Source organism: Lonchura striata, chromosome 23, assembly GCF_046129695.1.
Source record: "Lonchura striata isolate bLonStr1 chromosome 23, bLonStr1.mat, whole genome shotgun sequence".
Lineage (NCBI taxonomy): Eukaryota > Metazoa > Chordata > Aves > Passeriformes > Estrildidae > Lonchura > Lonchura striata.
In genome coordinates, this window is record NC_134625.1 from 2,012,424 (window position 1) to 2,020,538 (window position 8,115).

The following is an 8,115-nucleotide window of genomic DNA, read 5'->3' on the forward strand; positions in this document are numbered from 1 at the left end:
GGCAGCCCCTGCTGAGGCGTTGGGAAATTCACAGGCTGAGAACGGGCAGCAGGAGAAATTCCAGGCAGGGCTTTGAATTTTTATTTTTTTAATTAAGTGGAATTTCAAAACTGGAAAAACATAAAGGGAATAAAAATAAAAACAGCAACAGCAACAGGCTCAGCAAGCTGCTGGGCCTGGAACTCCCTCCTCTTCCTCCTCTCCCACCCTTTTCCACCTCCCTGGATTCCACTTCCCACTCCCTACATGAAGTTCAGCTGGATTGATGGGAGCAGGGAGGACCATGAGGAAGAGGAAGGGACAGGTGGGCCAGGGCTTGGAGCAACCTGGGACAGGGGAAGGTGTCCCTGCCCATGGCAGGGGGTGGGACTGGAGAAGTTTTAAGGTCCCTTCCCACCCACACCATGCTGGAATTCCATGGTTCCATGAAAAGCCTCTTCTGACCCACCTGAGGAGGGATTTTGTGCCCTGGGGATCAAGGGGCAGTGGGTGGTGTCAGAACCACAGCATCCTACAGGACCTCAGTGAGTCACACTGGGACTTATGGCTGGGCTTGGTGACCCTCAGGGGTCTTTTCCAGCCAAAGTAATTCCATGATTCTGTGATTTCAGGTGCTGCTGCTTGACAATAAATATCTCATCCCAACCTTTTGGTCAGGAGAAGCAGAGATGTCACCCAGAGAACGATTTAAATCCTTGCTTCTGACACTTCTCCATCCCTGGGAACCTCACACTTGGATTTTTCCCACTTCTCCTTCTGTGTTAGGTGGGATGAACTCAGGTAAAGATTGCTGCAAGTGAATGGATCACAGGAAAACTTAGGAGAGAAGGATTCTTGAAATGCTTAATGAGGCTTGACTTAATTATCTCCTCTCCCCACTCTCTAGGAATTAGTTGGAAGACAATGGGGAGAGAAATCTCTCCAGAATTTTATTGGATGCTGCCAAAACGTGAAAGAATTTTTTTTCAAATCAGAGTCCAGAATCATTTGGAGTCACTGGGTTGTTTCAGAGCATCAGGGCTTGACATCCAGACAAAGAAAATTGCAATCAAGGAAAAAATCCACTCCAGCTCCCCCATCCTCCCTCCTGCAGCTTTTTCCCACCAGAAGAAAACTTGGATGTTTTATAGAACTGTTTAATAACGTGATGACAATCCCAGCCCCTGCTGCAGCCTCAGGCTGATCCCTGGAGGATTCTGAACTCCAACCAACAGCTCCAAATGCCCTGGTCCTTCCTCTGCAGGAGTTTTCCCTCCAGTAGAGTTTTCCATGTGAAGTGGAGGAATTTTCCCTTTTTCTTTACATTGCTGCTGCTGGGACATCACACGTGGGGGTGGCACATGGAAATGTCACTTTAAGCACTGGAATTTTTTTTAAGCTCATCTGGGCAGCAAGCTTTAGCATGTCCCAGAGATAAACAGGGAAACTGAGGCACACAGTGCCTGTATTCCCAGTGATGCCCCTGGGGAAAAAGGCAAGAGGGATTGCCCCTCCTTTTTACCTTCATTGTCATCCTCTCTCTCCCGAGAATATCACAAAAAGAGGCTGAAAATCATCTGTTTAACCAGAGCTTCATTCTCCAAGCTGCCCTGAAAGCACAAGCGTGTGTGTCCCAGCAGCCCGGAGCCCCTGCAGGGACGGGGCAGTGTTTGTCTGGGATCTGAGGGGAAAATGGGGCAAAGCCCAGCACTTTCTGCCCACGCAGGGCAGGGCGGTGTTGAAAGAGATCCTCCACCCCAGCTGGATGCAATCAGGGGCAGGCAGCAGGGAAAATGTTCCACAGGTGCTGTGGGACCTTTATGGAAACTTCAGACGCTGCTTTTCCCAAAGCTCCCAATCCCAATTCCTGAATTATGGCTGTTTTCCCACATGTGCAGCCCGGCCTGGGGGTTCAGGGAACTCTTGGATGGTGCTGGAGGAGATTTTATCATTTTTTCTTCTGCTGCTTTTCCCAATTTTATGCCCAGCTCCATCCGAAAATGGTGGTTTTCTTGGATTCTTCTCAGTTTTTACCGGTGTGATCCCAGAAGTGCAGCCAAGCACCTCCCTCTCATTACCTTGAATTCCTTTCTTTGGCACCTCTCTCCTCAGGACTTTGAAATAAGCTCCTTTTTTTGTCCCAGTTATCCTACAGGGATAAAAAATCCCAAGTTTTTGCAAGGAAAGCACCACAGGGAGGCTGGCTGTGAGAACTGGGGCTTTTAGGAGGGAGTTTTTGACTGGTTTGTTTGATTTATTTTTTCCTTCAGTGGATGCAAAGTGAGTGGGGCAGCCTTGCTCCATGTAGAGAGCATCCCACGTGTCCATGGGCAGCAGCTTTGATTTTGGCCAGGGTTGCATGAAAACTTGCATGAAATTCCCTGTCTCATTCCCAGGATATGAAGTGGAAGGCAAAATCCAGCCCTGCTCTGTGCCTCAGTTTTCCCACCTTAAAAATCATATAAAGAATGACTTCTCAGGGGTTTGTTTTGTTTGTTGTTTTTTTCTTGGCAGAAGGGATCCCTGTGCTCTTCATTTTAGGCTCAGAGCTGAACAGCACCAGTGGAAAGGATGGAAGGATGGGAGAAAAAGCACAAAAAAAAAAAAAAAAAAAAAAAAAAAAAAGGGGACTTTTCTTTTTAATGGCCATGCAAACAGCACAGCAAATTCCCAATTTTTGCAGGGGCAGGAGGAGCCAGTTTTTGTCCCTCCCAGTGTTTTTAGCAGCTGCTGCCCGGGGCAGCTCTGTGCAGTCCCTCGGCCCCGTGTGCCGTTGAGGATTTTGGTGACAATTCCGGGGTCACTTCCTGCGGGCAGGGCCACACTGGAGCTTCTGTTTGCCATCTGCTGGGGTCAGCAGCGCCTGGCCCCTGTCACCCGGGAGCAGGGACAGGGGCAGCTCCCCTCTGCTCCTCCTCTGCTCCCCCAGAGCCCCCACGAGGAGTTCTGGTGTCGGGGTGAGCCCCGGGCCCCACAGGAGGTCACACATTTGGTGGTGTTAGAAATGAAAATTTGTCCAGCCAAATTTAAAATGAAAAAATAAAATATTTATTTTGCAATGAAATTCTATCTAGCCAGCCACAAGGAAAGAACAGAGCCGAGCCCAGGGTCAGCCCTGGGCGTGCAACAAGGAGTCAGCCTCAGCAGAGGTTTTCCTCTGTGCCCACACCTCCACCCTGGCACAAGCGGTTTTTATAGGGAAAATTCCGCCTGAGGCCAAGATTTTGGCAGTCAGTCTTTTCTTCCATGCAGAGTCCATAGGTTAATGAGATTTTCTTTTTTGGTGATGAAGAACAATTCAGTGTCCAGAGTTGGTGAATCCCTTGATGAAATTTACGGAACTCTGCATTCCCATGGATCTGCCCGAGGATTTCCATGAGATCCGTCCCGGGTCGTTCACACGGTGATCAGCGCCTGGGGTCCCGAATCTCTCCAGCCATGGCCCATCCCCATCTCCTGGCTGAGCTACATCCTTTTACTCGTAAATCGGGTTTCAACACACACCAGGTTTCGTGCAAGGGTGGGGGGGACCTCCTAATACAAACGTCTATACTCCAACAAATATTCAATATTGTCGGAATCTGTGATATTTAAATGATCCCAAGATTGTAGAAAGTCTCTGTCTGTCAGCCCCCTGCCAAAGCAGAAGCCATAATTGGTCTGTGCTGGTTTCCAGGTTGTTTATTCTGTTGATCTCTCACATGTTCTGCTGCCCTGCCCAGCTCTGTCCTGCAGGGCAGCGTGTGGGGCTCTGCCCTCAGTGGGATGTGACAAACATTCAATACCAGAAACTCCCTGGGCTGCATTTACAAGAACGTGCCAATATCTGTCACCTACGTTGGACAGTGTGTCCCCAGCCTGAACCAACAGAAAAATGCCAACACCACAGTGAGACATGGAGGGCATGAAGAAGGAGAAAAAGGACAAGGCACACCCAATTTCCTCCAGCTTGTCCCCTTTGGACCCCTCATCTAGAATCCTAAAATTTTACTTTTGTACCTGTGCCACACTTAATTATTACTGATATCAAACACTCAGAGCTGGTAATTGATTCTGTAAGATTGAAAACTCTTTTCCATGGGCAGAGATCACAGCCAGTGTCTCTGGGGGCTCTGTCCAGGGGGGTTCCTGAGCCCTGCCAGGGTCCCAGGGCAGCCAGGGCAGCCAGAGGGAAGCTCTGGGTTCCCACACAATATCACATATATCATTCTAGAAATGGCACAAATTATATCTCCTACACATAACAGTGGCCTTTGACCTGCTGATCCCAAAGAAAGCGGCTCTGCCCATCAGGGAGGCATCACCACCCCAGTGCCTGATGGCACCCACCTTTCCTCCAGGAATTTGGGGTCCAGCAGCCACATTTATACTGAGGGTGGAGATGCTGGGCTGCAGCACAAGCTCAGCCCTGTGTAAGCCACCAGAGAATCTCCACGGCCGCTTGCAGAAGTCTGTAGCAAACTCTGTGACTCTTCCCTGCTAAAAATGGAGGGTTTGGCTTCCTATTCAAAGTGATCAGCTCTCCTCCTTCAATAAAATTGCATTGGCTGAGAGATGAGGGAATCTGGTCTGGAAAGGAGCCGTGAAGATGAAGATCCAGCAGCAGCAAAGTTCATGGCTTGGGAGCTTTGGGGTTTTTACATGAAACACCCCAAAATGTCAGGAAAATTTCTTCCCTCTTGTCCAGTGCGTGGATTTCACCTCCTGCTGTACTGGGTACCCCAGGTGAGGACAGCCAGGTCCCCGTGGGCACCTCCAGGCTTGGGCAGGGGGATGGAGCATCCCTGGGAAATCCAGCACGTGGTTTTCATTTTCCTCCTGCTCCAGAGGAGAGAAAAGGAAGCCCAGAAGATTTATGGGCTCCCTGTTCTTCCTGCAGGTTTATAAATAGCCTTTCTCAGGTGCTGGGCACATGGGGGCCTTGGGGGAATGCTGGATCAAAGCAGCTCTGGGTCCCTCCTCCTCTCCCCTCTCCACGTGTCTGATCCCTGCTCCATCTCCAAAGGGCCACAGAAACATCTCTTCTCCAGACTGGAGATTCACTGGGAGATTCTGCTGCCTGAAATCCCAAAATGAGCCCCTTTGGAGCAGCAGGACTCCCCCTGGCTTCGATGTTTGCCCTGGGAAGTTCAGGTTACCTCATTGCTGTGGGGGAGAGGGAGAAGCTCCAGGAGCCCCCAGGAGGGGACCCCACCTCTCTCTACTAAAAGAGTCTTTGGGCAGAAGGAAAGCAGCTCTGGGAATTAAAATTAAACCAAAATATATAAAAAATAAGCCCAAGGAAGTTGTTTCCACATCATCATTGCACAGAAGGGTCAATATCTCTGTCCATAACTTTGGGTTTTAGTATTAGTTTTCACTTGAACAAAATTTGTGATTTTACAGAGATGTCTTCCCAGTATTTTTTTAAACTGAAAAGCAATATTCTTTTAAAATAGTTCTATTATTTATATTCTATTTCTTTTTGAGCTGTTTTTCAGTTCCAAAAGAAAAAATTAATATGACAATAGAAAGTTGATGCACACTCACAACCAATGGCTTCAGGAGAGGAAAGGCAAGAGCTGGGGAAGGCAGAGATGGCAAAAAGGGGAAAAGGGTTTTGAAAAAGTGAGGAAAATAATTGCTATGGTTTTGTTCATTCCTCTTTTACCTGAATTTCTGTGTCCTTAATTCCAGCTTCTTTGGGAGGCTGGAAGGCAACACTTGGCTTTTCCAAAGAGCTGTTAAAGTGAATTCCCAGGAAAGGGAAAAGCAGATTGTTCATACCAAAAAGTAGAAGCCTCTAAGGACCCTTTATAAAAAGAAAATAACAACTTCAAACCTCACAGAGCTCAGGTTTTAAGTGACATTTCTAACTCAAGCTCTGTTTTTGATCCCCAAAAACGCTCAGGATCACCAGGACAAACCTGGGGAGATGCCTCCTTTTGGAGCACAAACCCCAAGCCATGGGTGGGGACAAAGCTCCCGAAAATCCTCTTTGGGAAAAATCCTGTCAGCCTCAGGAAGGTGCCAGAAAAAAGGTGACTGCTGGTTTTCTGCCAGCTTTCTGAGGCTTTTTTAGGGAAAGGGGCATTTTTCCCCAATGTTTTTTAGGGAAAAGGAATTTTCCCTCAATGCTTTTTAGGGCAAAGGGAGTTTCCCCCGGTGCTTTTCAGGGAAAGGAGCATTTCCCCCCAAAGTTTTTTAGGGAAAGAGACATTTTCTCCCAGTGCTTTATAGGGAAAGGGGAGTTTTCCCAATGCTTTATAGGGCAAAGACAGTTTTCCCCCAATGCTTTTTAGGGAAAGGGGAGTTTTTCCCCAGTATCTTTTAGGACAAAGGGAGATTTCCCACAGAGCTTTTTAGGGATAGGGGCATTTCCCCCCAATGCTTTTTAGAGAAATGGAATTTTCCCCCAATGGTTTTTAGGGAAAGGGAATTTTCCCCCAATGGTTTTTAGGGAAAGGGAATTTTTCCCCAATGGTTTTTAGGGAAAGGGAATTTTCTCCCAGTAGTTTTTAGGGTAAGGGCGTTTCCCCAGTGCTTTTTAGGGCAAAGGGAATTTCCCCCCAATGGTTTCTAGGGAAAGGGAATTTTCCCCCAATGGTTTTTAGGGAAAGGGAATTTCCCCCCAATGGTTTTTAGGGAAAGGGAATTTTTCCCCAATGATTTTTAGGGAAAGGGCGTTTCCCCAGTGCTTTTTAGGGCAAAGGGAATTTTCCCCCAATGGTTTTTAGGGAAAGGGAATTTCCCCCCAATGGTTTTTAAGGAAAGGGAATTTCCCCCCAATGATTTTAGGGAAAGGGGCATTTGCCCCCATTTTTTTAGGGCAAAGGGAGTTGTCCCCCAGGGCTGGAGCAGTAACCGGGAATATTTCCCTTTCCCTGCTGCCAGAATTAGCACACGATCCTTATCTCCCGGCGTTCAGGGAGTCACAAGCCGGGCTGGGGCTGATCCTCCTCCTGCCCTGCAGCGCCCGGGATGCCCCAGCCCACCCCAAGATAACATTTTCCATGGGGAAACAGCTTCCAGAGCGGCTGATGGCAAAACTGTGCCAGGATTAACCTTTCCAGACCCCTCTTGGAGTTTGGAAAATGGTTGGGGATTTTTTTCTCAGAGATGTCAGGCCCAGGAATAAATAGATGAGAGAAGTTTTCCAGCACTCGATGATTCAAATCTCCTTCCCTTCTGCTTACAAAGGGTTTTTTTAGGGATATTTTTTTTTTTTTTGCAGATGCCTTTCCTGATTTCAGCTCAGATTCTCAGCAGAGGGGCTGTAAATGGAGGATTAAAACCCTTCAGTAAACAACGCTGCTGCACACACGCTGGGAGAAGATTTCCAGGTGATATAACTCCACCAACGTCAGCAGGGATGGAAAATCCTCGTCAAGAGAATTGCAAAATGAACAGCTGCTGGTTTAAAATCACTCTTTTACTACCAAATGATGAAACAGTGGATTTTTAACTAATTAGTGTGGTTTAAATCTGGCTTTAAGTCCTTTTTTTGCCCAGGCTCTGGAGCCTGAGCCATCCTGGCCTCCGTCTCTGCTGGCTGCTTTGGATGGGCAGGGGCTCCTCTAGGGCCGCAGGGATGAATCCCAGAGCTCCCAGAGGAAACAGGTCCTACAGCACCGGGCTCCCACTCCTCGGAGTGCTGCCCCCAGGCCAGCTGGATTTCGGGATTTGAGCGCTTGCCCGGCTCCCTCCAGGCCCCACAGCTCTGCTCTGCGGGGCGGCGTCGCCTGGCTCCAGCAGAGACCTTCTCCAGGCTGCCATGGCCACCCCCAGCACGCCGGGTGCCCAGGAATGGGCACATCCCCCAGAGCAGCAGCTGAGCCCGGCCACCAACCCCTCCCCAAAACTCCAGGTGGGTTCAACCCCACCTTGGAACAGCCCCAGGAGCGGCTCCAGCCCTGCTGGCACACCCAGGAGCTCCAAGGTGTCCCCAGGAGCTCGGAGAAGTCCCCAGGAACAGCCCCAGCCCTGCCAGTTCCTCCAGGAGCTCCAAGGTGTCCCCAGAAGCTTCAAGGTGTCCCCAGAAGCAGCTCCAGCCCTGCTGGCCCATCCAGGAGCTTCCAGGTGTCCCCAGGGGCTCTGAGGTCTCCCAGGAGCATCTCCAGCCCTTCCAGTCCATTCAGGAGCTCCAAGGTGTCCCCA